The 17,130-nt window shown below is 35.3% G+C and overlaps 1 protein-coding gene across 2 annotated transcripts in view; it reads right to left on the bottom strand.

Moving 5' to 3' along the window:
* The window catches only part of nkx2.2a (NK2 homeobox 2a), a 46,683-nt gene that overhangs the window by 14,727 nt on the left and 14,826 nt on the right, over positions 1 to 17,130 (bottom strand). The window contains exon 1 of one of the 2 annotated variants that reach the window (XM_026933667.3): positions 8,878 to 10,315. The exons of the other annotated variant lie outside the window; for it this stretch is intronic. The gene's annotated coding sequence lies outside the window, so the exon portion shown is untranslated. Of the gene's footprint in view, positions 1 to 8,877; positions 10,316 to 17,130 lie in introns of those variants that run through there. 2 annotated transcript variants of the gene reach the window in all.

Consider the following 17,130-nt stretch of genomic DNA (forward strand, 5'->3'; position numbering starts at 1 on the left):
TTTTAGCTAATGACACTGGACCCTGATATTTTCCGTTCACAAAACAAATTTACAACTAGATATAGAATCACAAAAATGGTATTTTTGTGCAGTTAGGGGTTGGGATAACTTCCAATAACTGTTAGCTAACTTCTGCTAATGCTAGCAAGTTGTCTAGTTGTTATCCAGACCAGTGTCAATAAACAACAACAACCGATATAGCAATAATTATTTCATACACTCTCTATGATCTCTGATATAACTGTTAGCATGGCTAGGCATTGATTATTAGGGCTAAGCTAACAGCAGCTACCTCTGCTGAAAATATTAGCTAACTAGCCATGGCTCTAATTCAGCATCAGCAGTTAACACTGCATCAAATTCTTACAGCTTTGCAGCATGCTCCACTCATAAGTTATACTTCGGGGTGTGCCCAGGTATATTGACGAGTGCTCAAATATATTTTATCTTAATTTTACTTATTAATTTGTTCAGAGAAAATAATGATGAGTGGGAGGGGGAGAGAAGAGTAGAAATAGCTTAACAAACTAATGAGAGAGAGAGAAAAAACAGGTGGAACTTGGTAAAGCATTTCCCTTTAAAGGTTAAATATTCATGAGTTTGTTATCTAGCTATTAATTTTGAATAGTTAAAAAAGTTGATAAACTGTGTTGCCTTTGATATTCATAATTGTTTTCTATGCACAAATAGGACAGTCCCCTAGAATATGTTTATAAAACCTCTAACCTAGACTGATCTACTGAACTTATGTGTTATGCTAAATATTTGCAGACTATTTCACCTTGTTGGTTCCAATTCAACATCGCAATACAATAAATTACTTTAATGTAGCCACACAACACATTTTCAAGCAGCACAATGTGACCAACAGATGAAGGTAACTCAAATCAATATTAATTTCATGTTACCAGTAATATGTGGCAAAGTGAAAGCCTTTTCAGATGCCTAACTGTTTAATTTTCATGATTTTCAATGATTAGAGAGGAACTGCTTGCAATTCATACCTTTTCATCTACTAAAATTATAGACCATATTTTAAGGATTTCTTACTGTAACATGTTTAGACTACATCATGTTTGGGATGTCTGTATGATTTATGACCTCTCTCATCAACTTTGACCTCTCTCATCAACGTGGCTTTTTTGGCAGCAGAATCTGCTGCTTTCTGGATGTTTTTTGTTTTTCACACCATTCTATGTAACTATTAGACACTGCTGTGTGTGAAAATCACAGGAGATCAGCAGTTTCAGAAATATTCAAACCAGCCTTACCATGGACAGTTCTTATGCATATGCACTGTGCTGATATTATGCATTATGCTGGTGCCACATGATTGCCTGGTTAGATAATTCCATGACTGATCTGGTCTGGTCTACAGGCGTTCCTAAAAAAAAAAAAAAAAAAAAAAAAAAGGTGGCCATGGCCAATAAGTGCATGTCTCATACGCATCTTACCCAAAATACTCAAGGTCCCCCAACCTCCCACAGCTATATGTCAGATCTGTGTGAAACACCGCTTTTATTTATTTACCCACAGTAATTTTTTTTGTGATATGTGAGATGATTCAGCAGCAGAAAATCAGTGATGCCAAGAGGTTCCTGCTGGAAACTGAGATATATAATTACTTTTAGAATACAAGGTTTGTTTTTATTATATTTAATAACAAAACTGATATATAATTAAAATATGCAAAAAATAAAGTATGCCATAAATTACAAGCATTTTTCCAAGTGCTTCTCCTACATAAAGCAATACAAGGGTCATTTAATCAAAACGTTTAGGAAAAATATGTTCATAGACTTAAATTAGGTGACTGTAGGTAGAGCATGGAATCTTCATCTTTTTAATTAAAATGGACAAATATTACAAACATGCTAATGGCAGTACAATGAAATTCATTCAGAATTCATTCATTTACAAATGAAAAAAAAAAAAAAAAGGTATAACTTACCACTGGTTTCCACATTTAAAGTAAGGTGAAAACTTAATATGGAAAAAGATGGGAGTCTCAGGACAGCGAGTGCTACTGGGTTAGGTTTTGAGATGTGCACACTACACCTCTGATTTAGCGCTTCTTCGTGCTTTTTCACGTGGACAGAGGAATGGAAGGGCTCCTCTCTGGAAGGGTGATATTTGCTACACCAATTAAGTACTACAATGATGCCTAAATTTCATCTGTGGGTCACACAGTTTAAAAGGTTGTCGGATTGTCTTAACCTAAAGGACATAATAATAGAATTTCTCAGCCAGATAACCACTTGACATGTGTTTTTATATAACCTTTGAGACCTTGGAATTATAAAGTTCTATCTGATGTGGAGTATAAATTAGTTCATATAAGGAATATGCACCAGGTACATACACCATACCACTACAATCTGCTTTGACCTTATTGTGAGTCAAAACTGTATAGTTCAGTATATTACAAATCACAGAATTGTCAAACAGCACCATATAAAATCAGTGCAGCTGCTTCTCAACCGTCATCTAGCCCTCCAGTATTGTCCACATTGGGGACCCCAGTGTGCTGTACAATTCTTTTCAACACCAGCCATCAAAGCAAGCCCATTTTAAAGGGTGCATTTCTTTTTCAAGTTCTTTTCAAGAAAGTGATTGTGTTGCTGGTGTGGTTACCATACCTATTGCATGAAGAAACTGCACTAAGCACTGGAAAAGCTTGAGAGATTCTATAACAATTTCACAAGTAATGTTCTAACATAGCCAACATACCAGACATTTCAGTGAATTGGTTTTAGTGAACAAAAATTGCAGTGGTTGCGTATGGAGCATCCTTTCCTGTGCCATTTAGGATATAAATGCTTAAATATTGTTTATTCATCTTCAGATTACAGTCTATTAATCATATTGTCTGTGGAGAAAAAAAAAAAGTACAGCTTGTAAAATAGTTTCAAATTACTGTTTCGGAAAAACGTTACCTGACTAACTCCAAATTGGACTACTGACATAATTGATGTGCTATAGTTTGAGGCATTGGAGGAAAATGGGCAAGGGTGTTGCAATATGTTGACAGAGGGTTCATAAATTGGTGAATTCTTCCCTATTCTCCTATCACCTGAGGCCTTCAGAACAGTGTACTGAATTAGAGTGTTCATCAGGACAGAGATTCCACAGGACCCAGAAAAAGTAGTAGGAGTTTTTTTTTTTTTTTTTTTTTTTTTTTTTTTTAACTTTGATGTGGATGTTCATATACAAAGAAAAGCCTTGTTTTTTTACCATGTAAGTGCACTGGATGTGGCACATTTACCACTTTTGTTCATTCACTCAGTGAATGCTTTATACTGGTCTGGGTTACCGTGGATTAAATGACCAGTTTGCTTAAAATTTGGGAAATAGAACCAACTAAGTTTGTTACAAAATATCGTGGGCAGGTGCAAACAGTGGGTGGGATTGGTCAAACGTTCTGCAGTATCGGGTGGGATTGAGATTTATAAACAGTCCCACACGTATCTCTATACTGACCGACCAAGGAGCTGCAATTAAGGTGAAGAAAACACACAAAGTAAAAGCTGTGTACATAAAAAGGGGCTGATGGACAATAGGCAGGGCAAGGCCTATTCAGGACCTTGATCCTCAAGCACTGACCAGAGGTCTTCTACAAGCACTGAGAGGAATTGTTTATAGGGAGATTTGGGTGGGGTGAGTAAGGCTTGTGTCGGGTGAGGACTATAAGTGTCCAGAGAAGAGGCCGCTGCGTGTTGCTAGGATGTAGCTGAGTGGCCGTGAAGGGCCCAACTCTTGTTCTATGCAACAATTGAGGTGTCAGGCAATTATCATGTATGACATCTCAAGGATTGCTGGTGGGGGGTTGCTAGAAGCTGCCTCTTCATGTAGAATAGCGTACACACCAAAGGATTCTACTAATACACATTAGTTTCTTTTTAATTAATTATACAGCTATCCCAAACTTGTCCGTTTCTGTAGAAGTCTGTAGAAAAAAAGTCTCAAGTGAACTGTAGATGAACCTATGTATTTTCACAAGTTTCTGTGGCTTGATCTTTACAAACTATGTAATCTGCTGAATCTCTGCTCAAGATCATGGGAATGATTTATCACGCACATTCAGGCTGTGGTCCAATTAAGACCATCCAAGCTCATGAGTCAATCCTGACTAAGAAGAAATAGACCTTTAATACCTCTCACACTTCTTACTGTTAATTGCCTTTTAACCACAGTGCCACCACCTGACATTCCCAGCAATGAGAAACCGAACATTGTCAACCTCTGGTTCTCCACCTTTAATCTGCTCTTACTCAGGGTTACGCAGGGTCTCCTTCACTTCAGGTAGGGACACTTGCCCTCCATGTCCCCTCTGTCCATGCAGCCCCAGCTGCTTGCTTCACTTCACAATACCGCCATCCTCATCTGGCACCCAGGTATCAAAGAAAAAGTGGTCCTTCTCTCTTGTTTCTTCATCAAACAGTCCCACATTAGCATTTTCTCATTAGTCAACACTTTTATCATTCAAATTTGTAGATTATCACTTGTCCTAGAGATGAACATAGGTTGCCCTTGACAACAAAATGGCAGACATGGCTCTCTCCAGCACTGAAGCCACCTGATGTGATCCAGCGCCAACAGCTCCATTGTTGCATATGGCAATAAAACAAATTCTGTGAAAATCAAGCCTAGGAGGCTGTGTGGAATTTTGAGCAATGCACATTAGGCTTGGTCTGATACATATAAAAATTTGTTTGGTCCTCCAACAACTTAAGAAAAGTTCACAAACAAAAGCTTTAAAAAATATTTTATGCCATATTTGTTGTGCATCTTCTTTTTTATATTATAAATGTTTCAGCGCTGTGCTGCATTTAATGTTTTTAAATGTTGACACGGACATCAACAAATTCCTAGCTATGTATATTTAAAAGAAACTAAAATTTAAATTTAAATAGCTAAAGTAACCTATTTATAACCATAACTAATATACTCATTCACTTCAGCAATACTTAAACCCCGCATGGAGGCCACGGCTTTGGCACAGTCCACACTGTGACAAGCACTGAGGAAAACATCAACAATTGATTGATGGTCCAGTGGCAATTGCTTTCTCATTAAATCACATGAATGCATCTGTCTTCACACAAAGCCATACATCAATGGTGGATGTACATGGGGTAGGACCCAACAACTGTTGCTTTCACTCAAACAACTGGTACATTATACTGCAACAAATATATATTTTATATTTTTCATTTGTGCAGTTTTATTAACTGGGAATATTCACTTCAAAATGAACAGCACATTATTAAGTCTTCTAGTGGCTCTTAGGTTTTTTTTTTCCCTTATCAGAGGTTTGTATCAGCGTGCAATTCATCTCTAGCCATTCTTCACTCGGAATATGTTTTATATGAGGCCCCATTTATCATCTCCTGTCAGCCCTTAAAGGAGGCATTATTCGCTCTAGAGTTATAAAGTGGAATCATTAAACAGTTTTTCATTTAATCTGATGCAATAACGGCCTACCGTTTATTGGATTGTGAAAAAGAAAATAGTAAATACAATTGTCTGTCAAGATGAGGCCAGATAGCAGACCTTGCCTTGCTTCCAGCCGTGCACAACTGAAATGAAATTAGAAGGTGTGTAGAGGCTCGACGTGATCAGATTGGCTTGACTCTCAAATTGAAGGGGACGAAGTAGAGCAGGCAAGCGGTGATGAGTACAGCAAAACCTCTATGAACTGCATAACAAACATGCAACCTCTATGCCTTTTTTTTCAGCGACTTCAGTCAAATCAAATGCACATGTCTTTTCAAGTAAAGGAGAATGATTTAACACCCTGCTACAACACAGATTCCCATAATGTTTGGTGAACTCCATTTAATGTGCATCTCAAAAGCACTGCCTTAACATAAGGCAAATGTCTGCAACCATTGAATGTAAAGAACTGAAAAACTGAAAAACAGCTGGATAGACTGGTGCCCATGGCAGGAAAAAAGCAAGCTACTGGAAAAAAAAAAGTCTTTCTCTGCATCAACTTCATTCATGCATCGTATAACATATTTGCATTTTTTTTTTTAAGAAGCTTCTCAGAGAGCTCAAACTTCAATGATCTGAACTCCAATGACAGAAAGGCCAAAACAAGTTAAAAGAATGATTAATATTGAATGGGCAAAGGAAAAAACAATGCAAAAAAGTACTGCTAAAGAGTAAAGGAGTTGAGAGATTTATTTCAGTCACCTACACAAAATTATAAAACAGAGTAAAGAGAATGCACTTCTGAATTAGAATTCATAAACATCTAAACAGTTCATGATCCACCCTGTACCCTGCTGTCTTCGGAAAAGAATGGGAAAAGACTGCCACCCTCTGGCTAATCAGATCACAGACATGGCAAATCTTCAAGGTCTTAAGATTAAGATGTACATACGCACATAGAACAGTTTTCTGCTGGGGTCTGCTCATCTATCGACCACATTCTAAGCCTTAACCCACAAATGTAGGCCTACAATCTCAACTGGGCTACATCATTCCAGCTTCTATGAAAGCTAAATTACTGACTAGTAATGTTAATAAACACATGGAAGAGTGGTTTTAAATTTTGCAATATGAAAGACTCTTTCAAGTAAAGAGCTAAGTTAATAAAAAATAATTTGTAGATAAATAAAGATCTAAAATCATTCAAAGTCTTTGAGCTACCGACATTAGATTCAAAGGCAACATGCGTTTTGTGGATGTGTATATAATTCCTCTCCACATCGACCAGTGTCCATGTCAGGCATTGAGAGGTGTGGAGGGAGGAGCTTTTCCTCCTTTCCTCCTTTTGCAAGCATGGCCTTGTGACTGCTTTGGCAGAGATAGATAGTGCCTTTATTGTGTGTGCACACAACCCTACAGTGAAGAACCAATTACACATAGAGAATACAGTATGAAGGTCAGCTACAGATCTGGTCTCCTTTCATAGCTCTTCTCACAAAACAATGTTGATGGCATGCAATCCCACTGCCTAGCCTGCACTGCCAGCTACTGGTGGTGGAAAGGAAACTTCATCTCAGACATTATAGAGTCTGAGCAGAGGAAAAGTTTATAAATATACTTTATCATACTTTTCTCACAATTAAGAAAAATGATACACAAAATGATCTTTAATTTTTTTTCACTTTCCTTTGAAGACTGACACCTGCTTGTAAAGTGACATCTATCTTCTTTTTTTTGCATTATGATTCAGTCATAATGTGTATTAATGTAACCAGTAACATGGGAGTGTCAGTGTTGCACGCTGCTTGAACATGAAGCACAAAAGATAACCTCAGACTCTGGCCAATAACTGACAATGTGGTTTGATAGGTTCCAAGGGTGCAACCTAATAACACAGTCCAGTAAGGAATTTCTACTCAAGGATATGAGAGATTATTTGTCCAGGGAGATTACAATCACACATATAAAGCTATCCAGAGTATTTTCTAAACACAGAAGCTGTTTCCAGTGTCCACACCGATAAACTCACAACATGGTCTGACTCTTACAAATCCATGACACTTCTACTTTACTGCTAGCTATCTACACATAAACTTGTAAAGGCCATAGCAGAATATACATGACAGGCTAAAGTCATACAGGTCCCTTATTTCTGTGTCTGTCTGTTATCACAAACACATTACCACAGTTTGCTGGCATTCTACTTTTATCTTATTGCTGTATTTATAACCAAAGACAAGTAGCCTCACTCTGTGCCCTTTGTATTTGTATAAACCTATATTCTGACATCACTAATGTCATGTGTGTTAAAAGTTTAATGTGTCTAGACTTTTGTTCTAGAGGTGTGCAAGATGCACCTTTAGTCAGAACAAAACTGCAGAAATGCAAATAAATAAATAAATAAATAAAACAAAACAATGATTTCTAGATGGACTTATAGATTAGTATTCACAAAATGCAGAAGAAGCTTTAAATTGCATGTAGGGATATCATATACACAAAAAGACATGAATTCAAAACTTATACTGAATTAAAAAACTTTAAATGTTTTGACACACATGTATGCACGTGAACATGAGGATAGATATTTAATGGATTATATGAATTTAAAGAGTGCTTCTTGAGTGAACTAACCAGTAGTGCCAGTTGGTCGAGCTATGTGAAAATTACTGTTTCAGTGGTCAGTCTAGACTGGTCTATTAACTACCTGGAGCATCAGTTAGCTCCTGCTTTTGCCCCAGTATACCAATCATGGGGTAAGCTCTGATCCCAGCACATCACTCACCACAATAAATTGATCACTGAACATGGATTGATTGATGAGTTAGACTACATGAAGCAGACTGGCCCAGGCCACTAGTAGGGAGTGGAGGATGCTTTGTGTACAAGCAACAGGGCAACTAAATGCAGCAGGCCTACTTGACTCAGCTGTCATATATAACAGCTATATATATATATATATATATATATATATATATATATATATATATATATATATATATATATATATATAACAGCTATATATATATATATATATATATATATATATATATATATATATATAGCTGTCATATATATATATATATATATATATATATATATATATATATATATATATATATATATACATATATATATATATAATTTGGTCTCCAAACCAAATAAACAAAGTGGCACATACTTTGCTTCTGGGGGAAGAAAAAAAAAAAAAAAAAAAAAAAAAAAAAACTTACCTGACTCATAGTGACTTATCAAATAAAAGCAGGACAAACAACTGTTTTATTTTCTAAAATTCCCTCTTCTAATGGGAAAATAAAGACATTTTCCCATGCGAAAAGTGACACAACCATTGCAGTTAGCATGTTGTAAACTATGACGTTAAATGGCAAGTTTTCACGTCACAAGTGCTGAAGGCTCTTGCTAGCATTCTGCACTGCTTACCTGTTCAAAACATAACCGTTACTGTCGGCCATCTCTCTGCAGACTTTTCCCTGCTTTTCTTTTCTTTTTTTAATTTCTTGCCCTCTCAGTCTCCTGAGACCTAACCTATTCCATTTACACCTTCAGCTTGTAAATACCGCATCATCCGCTTTTACTTCTCGCCAAACCGGAGCTGTAGCATTTCTGCTCTGATTTACTCCCTTTGACTAGAAATACAAACTTGATTGTGGGCGTTTAAATTTTTTTACTAACCTCCTAACGCTTGTTCGTGGAAATATTATGTAAATATACGTATCAAATTACTTTGTTTTTGCGCTATAACGTTAATGTTAACTGCCCTAGACGTCAGACACACGCTTCCGGTACTTTATTTAATTACATTTTATTGGCTAATAGCTGCTATGGTGAGAAACAGGATTAACCAATCAGCATCAAGCATTTTTCACGTAGCTCTGGATTTATAGGGTAATATCTTATGTCATTTCCGCCGAATAATTAGCAGCTTATTTTAACAATTTTCAATGGAACTCTTATAAAGGCATTTTTAGTGTGTATTTTATTGTTATTATTATTTATTTAAAGTTGTTAATGTGGCAAGATTGGATGACGATACTGGAGAGATGAAAACCATTCTTCCAGCTGCTTCTGTAGGTGATTTGATGATGTTGGTAGTGAGCAACAAGTTGATCCTTGTTGACTTTGATGATCCAAGTCGACTAAGAAGTCAATCCAAAATCTCACACAGGTTTTAATTTGGGTTGCCTGCAAAGGCCATCACATACATTACATAATTTTCATACTCATTTAATTTCAACCCATTCAGTGAATCATCATGTCCAGTGGATGGTGACATTGTCATCCTGGAAAAGAACACTCCCATTAGGTTAGAAATGTTCATTATAAGAGAATCAGCAAGAATAACTTTGTATTAATTGACAGTGACCATTCGCTCAAAGCATACAAGTGGACCCACACCATGCCACCAAAATGTCCCATTTAAAATTATCCAACCATCTGTCCAGTATCTGGTGCTTTTTCTGTGTGGCTGGGTCACCCTACAAACCAGCTGCCATTTTTTTCTACCTCCATCTTAACAGCAGGACAAAAGTTGGGTTTTTAGCAAGTTTGCTAAGATCACATTTTTCCCCTGACAGCACATGTCCATTCAAGCTTGTTAGCTAGCCGGGTAACAATAGCAGGTAAGTTGTACTTCAAATTCTTTTAGAAATCCTAATAAGTTGGCTCATGTTAGATGCTGGGTAACAGTAAAACATTTTAGGACAACTGCATCCTAAACTATTTAAATACATTATTGTTATTGATAGTTTTGAATGTATAATAAAATTATGGTTTAAATGTGTGTCTGATTTACATTATATAATCTTAAAGTTATTTAAGTTCAAAGCCACATACAAGTTTTTTACTTGTTAATCATGTACATTACATACCATTTTTTACAGATATTACTGAAAAGAAAAATATGAGAGTTATTAAAAATAACTTATTATTATAACACAAGAATAAAAATAACTCTCATATAAGGTAATATTGACCCAGTGTTCTGGTAAATATGAACCAGTATTTGGGTTAAATTAACAGCCCATCTTTTGGGTTATATTAACCAGCAGTTCAGTAGCTATCTAGCCATGTGGATTAAAAAAACAAATCTTTTTTTGGTGTACACCACACCAGCACTTGCCCACTTGTTGAGAATATTGACTCATTTAACCATATCACATTTGTCCCCATTTCTGTAGACAAGCACACCAGTTAATTCTTATGTATATTTGTCTTTTGTAATGCAGGGTCCATTGCAACCCTACTGTAATACCTTACTAATATCTCTTACCTGAGGAACAGTTGCTCTTGTTATTCCTTATATATTGCGCCAATGCACAAGCATCACAATCACTGAAAGTGTGCTTTCAACTACAATTTCCAACTCTTATATACCTTTACATAGTTCTAAATGCAGATGTCACTGACTGAAGCTTCTTCTACCTATACCCCAATGATGAGACCTCTTTCTAAGTCACTTAGATCTTTTCTGGTGCCAGCTTGATTCAGAATTGCTCAGCATTTGTTATGCCACAGAGCATGGTAGGTTGTTAATTGCTTAATTGTATCATGCGGTACACCTGTCTAAAAGTATATAATGTTTCTTCACTCACTGATTTAGGTTTTTCCTTGAATTTGTCATCCGTCTGTATATCATGCCACATTTCACATTTCCATATCTGAATGAAAAGATCATATTTTCACATGCAAAAAAGAAGGCAAAATTTGTGATTATCATTAGGCATATGTCTATATAATTGATTGTAGCGCGGTTCAGTCTTTCCTTATGTGCTTATTCTTATTGTGCATAAGTATTTATAGTTCTCCTTTTTATGGCGAATGTGTTGTATCCAATCATGTCCAGAAGGTGGTGCATTTGTTCAAGAAGAAGTTGGACTGTATAGACCTCTGCTTATTCACTGGATTCAAGGTCAGAGGTAAGTTTTAGGTCTTGGATATCATATTTGAAAAATATTAAACCAAATAAATTTTAAGCATTGTCAGCAGAACATGATATTAATCAGTATAAAGTGTTTTTATTTCTGTACATTGTACATTTCATATGTCATTATATAACTGTAAATCATAGCATCCATTAAAATGTCTAGTGAAGTCAGGTAAACTGAGACATCCAGCTTTGCAACCTTAGACCAAGATCCAATTTACTGGACTTTGTCCTAGTCATCATAATATAACTCAGCCCAGAAATACTGCCCAGTACATCTGCAGGTTTAATATTTTTAAGTGAATTATTTCAGATTACATCAGATTTTTGTTTTAAATAATTGTTTCCAATAATTTATGAGGAATAACAAAAACACAGAAACATTTCTTATCATCATCATCATCATCAACTAGTCTATTAATAATACTAAACCGATGTAATTTCATTACGATGCCAAAAGTTTATATCCTACTGACTGACCAACCCTGTGCTCTCAAATCTACCTGTGTACAGTTGCGTGCAAAAGTTCCCTTAGTGATGAAGACATTTAGGGAGTTTGTTTGACTGATATTCCTTCATTATCACAAGTACAAAACTTCATTCAATATTTTCTATTTACTTTACCTTATATTTTGAATTTGTGTGTTGTTGCAGAATACTTTCACATTTTATTTGTAAAATTGTTAAGTTGTAAACTAGAGGTAGAATTTCCATTTCCCCATTGAAAAACCAATGCAAATTCAATGCAAACTTTTGCCTTCAACTGTACAAACACAAACATCAATATCTGTATTCAAATGTGACAAAGATGAGCACAAAACATATGTGCATTCATTTAAATGTGATGGAAAAGATAAATGTCTACAGCTTCACTAGAAAAAAAAATTTAACAAGTTTATAAGATAAGGAACTTGGTGGAGGCACAAGATGATTAGATATGAACATTTTTACCCTTTACCATGGATTTCTTTAAGGCCTGATTTTGCAATTAGATCATGTTTCCACTGGTGCCTCACCAATCTCATCTCACCTCTATTGCTTTCACCTAAACTTGATATGACAGAGGGAGACATGCCAAGAAATGATGGGGTTATTTAGGGACGCTTTTACTCACCAATCACTCCTTAACTGCCCTAAAACTAACCCCTACTTTTAATTAATCAGTCTGTCAATTTGAAATGTTGTAGTCCAATGAAGGTTTTTTTTCTTTTTTTTTTTGGGAACTGTTGTAGTTCCAGTAGTACATTTATTTATTTATTTATTTATTTTATCAGGTATAATATGTAATAAAATAAATAATATAATATTTACTTTATTACATATTATAGATAGTGTACCTCATAAAATCATTATTTTTTTTAGTTACAGTTAATAACCATTGGGTTTTAAAGCAAATCTGATTTGATCATGCTTGGATAAAATGTTTGATCTAATAAAAAAAATTTTGGGGTTACTATGAATGAGAAATAAAAGCTATTAAAGCACCTAATGGGATCTTTCAGAGAAAAGAAAGCTTGTTTTGGCTCTCATCCAAATGGAAAAAGAAAAAGAAAGACAGTTTTCAGGTACGGTGAATCATCCTCAGAGTAAAAGTGGACAGTGACAAATTCTTTTCTAACTTTAACTCAAACATGTTCCCTCAAGAATGCTAATAATGTCATGCTTGATTTAGTCTGAATCTCAAGAGACAGCCTGTATCATTTACAACCTGTTTAGCGAGTTCTAGACATGACATTAAGCTACCCAGAAGTCCTGTAAGCTGCAGGCCTACTCCAAGCTAATTCACTGACTAGGAGAAGAAATAAAAATGAATATGCATATGAAAAGTTCAGAATAGGTTAGGGGTGAATACAAGTGAGATTTCATAATCTAACTAGATTGTGTAACTGCCAGTGGGTATGGTCCACAACATGATTTGTAATCCAACTTATTTAGCTGTAGTTTTTAATGCATGGATGCATAGATATATGCTAAATCCCTCTCTCACCCACTTCTGAAGGAATTCTGATCAATCCTGCCCTCTCTCATCTACATGAAAGTAAACACTGTATGATCACACAACATTTTGGTTTGGTCCTGCGGAATCCCACTCCTAATGCACATTTCTAATGCATACTATACAGAGAAGTACTTGAGTATACAATTAATTCAATATCTGTTGTTTTTATTGTAGTGTCCACTATGAAGAATGATTACACAACTAAGTTTTTTCTAGTCTTAAAAGTATTCTGTTTAAAAATGTATTGTAAAAAATGTGTGACATTAGCTGCAAATTCCACAAGGGTACAAGAACAAAGCGTCATTTTTCTGGGTAACTAGCTAGCTAGCTAGCTGATATCTATACAGCAAAGAGACAGATAACCTTTCATCAGTGTTAAATCCCTTTACATTGTGGTAACAGCTCTGCTTTTTATTCTTATTTTTGGCCAAATGGCATAACACTGACCCTGTTGCAACACTTGGCAGAAGGTGCTCATAAAAATTATACCTTCTGGGAACTGCACTGCCAATTTCATGCACATGGGGGTGCCCTGACAATTAATAACACAACTTTCCTATCCGTATTTGTTCACTGTCATTCAAGAGGTTTTGTATGATTGCTTTCATGTCTGCAAAAACTAATTCAGCCTGTAAGGGCATGTGCTGACTGATCACCAGTCCCGCATTATGTGGGAGAGTCTTGAAAATTGTAGGTTTGTCTGTCATCCCACACAAACCAAATGGCCCACATTTCACTGATGGTATATACAGTACTGTCCAAAAGTCTTGGGCACCCTATTTTTTCTAATACAAACTTTGTTATAGATTTTTATTTTATGACTTCTACATTATTGATTCAGTAGAAAACATTTTAGATTTCCAAACATTAGTTTTCCAGCACAAAATTAAATGTTACAGAAAAATGTTTGTATGTCAGTAAAGAAAGCAGAATATTACATAAGAGACACTTTTCAGACAAAAAACATAATGAAGGCTGCTGGGTTTTGCTGCAAAAATAAGAAGCAAGTGGGACAAAGTCTCCAGAAGAACTGTGACTGCTTCTGCAAGATGCTCAGTAACACTTACAGCTCACTTCTTTATAAAACTGCACAAATTGTACCTGAGACTTTTTTTTTTTTAAAGTGAAGGATTGTCACACCAGATATTGACTTTGTTTCAATTATTACTGTTTACTGCTCTTTATAGTATTTTTTAATGTAGAAACATTCAATTTCATTATTTTTGAAGGCATCTTTGCTCTACAGCATTTCTTTGCATGTGCCTAAGACTTTTGCACAGTACTATATATACACATACATATATAATATAACATACATATACGTAGATAATATGTGAATTATAATAATGTAATTTGCCTTGTGTTACTTTTCTAACAAAATGTGTGAATCTCCTAAATGAAGTATATGAGTGTTATCATAAAATTGAACTGAATTGAATTTCTTCTGCTATTATGCATGCTGGCAGATAGCTACCTGCAAAGAGATCAGTTACAAACCTATTACTGTCGGTCTTTATTTCACAACAGAGAAAAGCTAATTGCCTAGGTATTGGTGTTTTAATCCTATATAAAAGAATCCTACTATAATCATATAGTATTAAGAAATTGATTTGCCACAAGGCTCCTGAGCCTAAAATGTTTCATAATTAAATAACAATGGATAGAAAGGTTTCAGTGACTTCATCATGAATACAGTGTCATAACAGCAAATAGAAATGAAAATATGTGAAATACAGACACTACTGGAATGCTTAGCTATCAACAATTATTGACAGAAAGGCGTAGGATTGAGTTGCAGATTTTACAACCTAATTTATATGAAGTCCATCAAAAATGTCTCTTATTCCAAACTCCAACATCTGTGTTAGAACAGGCTGACAAAGAACAGCCTGACATCTAAGCAATGAAGCAGAAATTCAGACTAATTATGTATTTTTAAGCAGTAAATTTAAGGTCTTGTGAGTGTGTGTGTGTGTGTGTGTGTGTGTGAGAGAGAGAGAGAGAGAGAGAAAGTCCAGCAAGTCCAGAATGTTTGTTCTGACTTGAAGAAAGCATGTTGAATTCTGCTACCTGCATGAGATTTTCACATTCATTCCTCTGGGATAAAATAACATATCATCTATCACTTAAACAATGGAAATCCCCTTGTCTTTGGATCACTCCTGAGCATTTAACAATTTAAACTGTAATGTGGAATTAGAAATGCACTAGAATATATAAAACTGCTATATAATGAGTGTGGCGTGCTTTACAGAGCATCAGATTGTGTCCTGAACTTCCTTGTAAATGAACTCATATATTGCCTGCCTAACAAAAAAGATAGTTGCAAAAGGAATAAAATTGTTAACCATTTGTATATAAAACCCCATTCACATAAAAGAAAAAAATGTCTAGAATTTTTATTACCTTCTATTTAGAAAATATGGTTTTAATGGGAAAAATATATACATGGGTAACATAAGTAGCCTAAATAGGTACATGATTTTACTGGGATGAGAAGATCAATTATTAGCACAGACATGGATCATGATTTATTATTTTTTTAAATCCAGATTTAACAGAGCATTTACCTTAAAAACAGAAGCCGCTCAAATGTGTATTTTTGTTGGCAATATAACTGTAATTTTTTTCCACAAACTGAAATTGCATTTATTCAGCATTGCCTGCCACAACGTTGAAGGTTGATGAATCCTTGTGTAACTTCACAAACAAGCCAGCATTATGCAGACATGGGGCTTAACTTATGCAGCTTTCAACAAAATCATCGAAATGACAGACGACTAGCGGCACAAGTTTGTGTGCATTTCAGGAAGTCAGTAGACCTCTTATGTGAAATATCGAGTCAAGGGTTTTGCTGATCACCCAAAACAAACCCACACCCTGGACCAACTGGCACTCACACAAGGGCAGAAATAAGGGATCGTATTTACAGATATCTGGCTGCTGAGTGTAAATGTGGTGAGATTTAAAATAATATTTAAAAAACCACAGCTGCAATTTCAGTAAATATATTAGCTAAATATCAAAGTTACAATCATGTCTTTTATTAACTTTTCTTTCCTGTTCGTGTCTGTCCTTTTGGCCAAACATATCTGTCAAACTCTGTACCATGCCAACAGTCCCATGAGTGTGCAATCATTATTAATGTTTCTAATCTAATCAGTCTTTGTAAAATTCCCAGTGTCGAAAAAGCAATACATAAAAAAAATCAGTTTAAAACAATGTGGAAACAAGACCTCATAGCCAATTCCATACAATTTTTTGTTACTTATTTCAGAACCACAATTCTGCAAAAATCTAATTACATCTTACCATACAGATATCAAAGCTGTAACTGCGAAAAACAGCATTGTTAAATTGTGGTGTCCGAATTCTTATGTTTTTTTTCCCTTTCCCTTTTAAACATATCTTTGTTTATGCTTATGAATACATACATGAATGAATACATACAATTTATGCTCACATAAAAGTGTTCGAGTATTTTTTGCCAGTCACCGTAATATTAAAGGTAGTAGGAGAGATTGTGTTTTACATGGTTTCAAATAGCCACTGCCTGTTACACTGACACATACGGAATTTGCCTCCTCCAGGTTTTCCTAAGCCAATTAATTGTTGAATGGATAAACTGCTAAAAGCATACACAACCCCTGTATGTACTGTAACATAAAACACTTGTCTGTGGCCTGGATGTTGTGTAGGTGGAAAATGAAATCTTGAAAATTCCAGTGAAGAAGCTGTCTTCTTCTCATGT

This window comes from Pangasianodon hypophthalmus, chromosome 10 (genome assembly GCF_027358585.1).
Source record: "Pangasianodon hypophthalmus isolate fPanHyp1 chromosome 10, fPanHyp1.pri, whole genome shotgun sequence".
In the NCBI taxonomy this organism is placed as follows: domain Eukaryota; kingdom Metazoa; phylum Chordata; class Actinopteri; order Siluriformes; family Pangasiidae; genus Pangasianodon; species Pangasianodon hypophthalmus.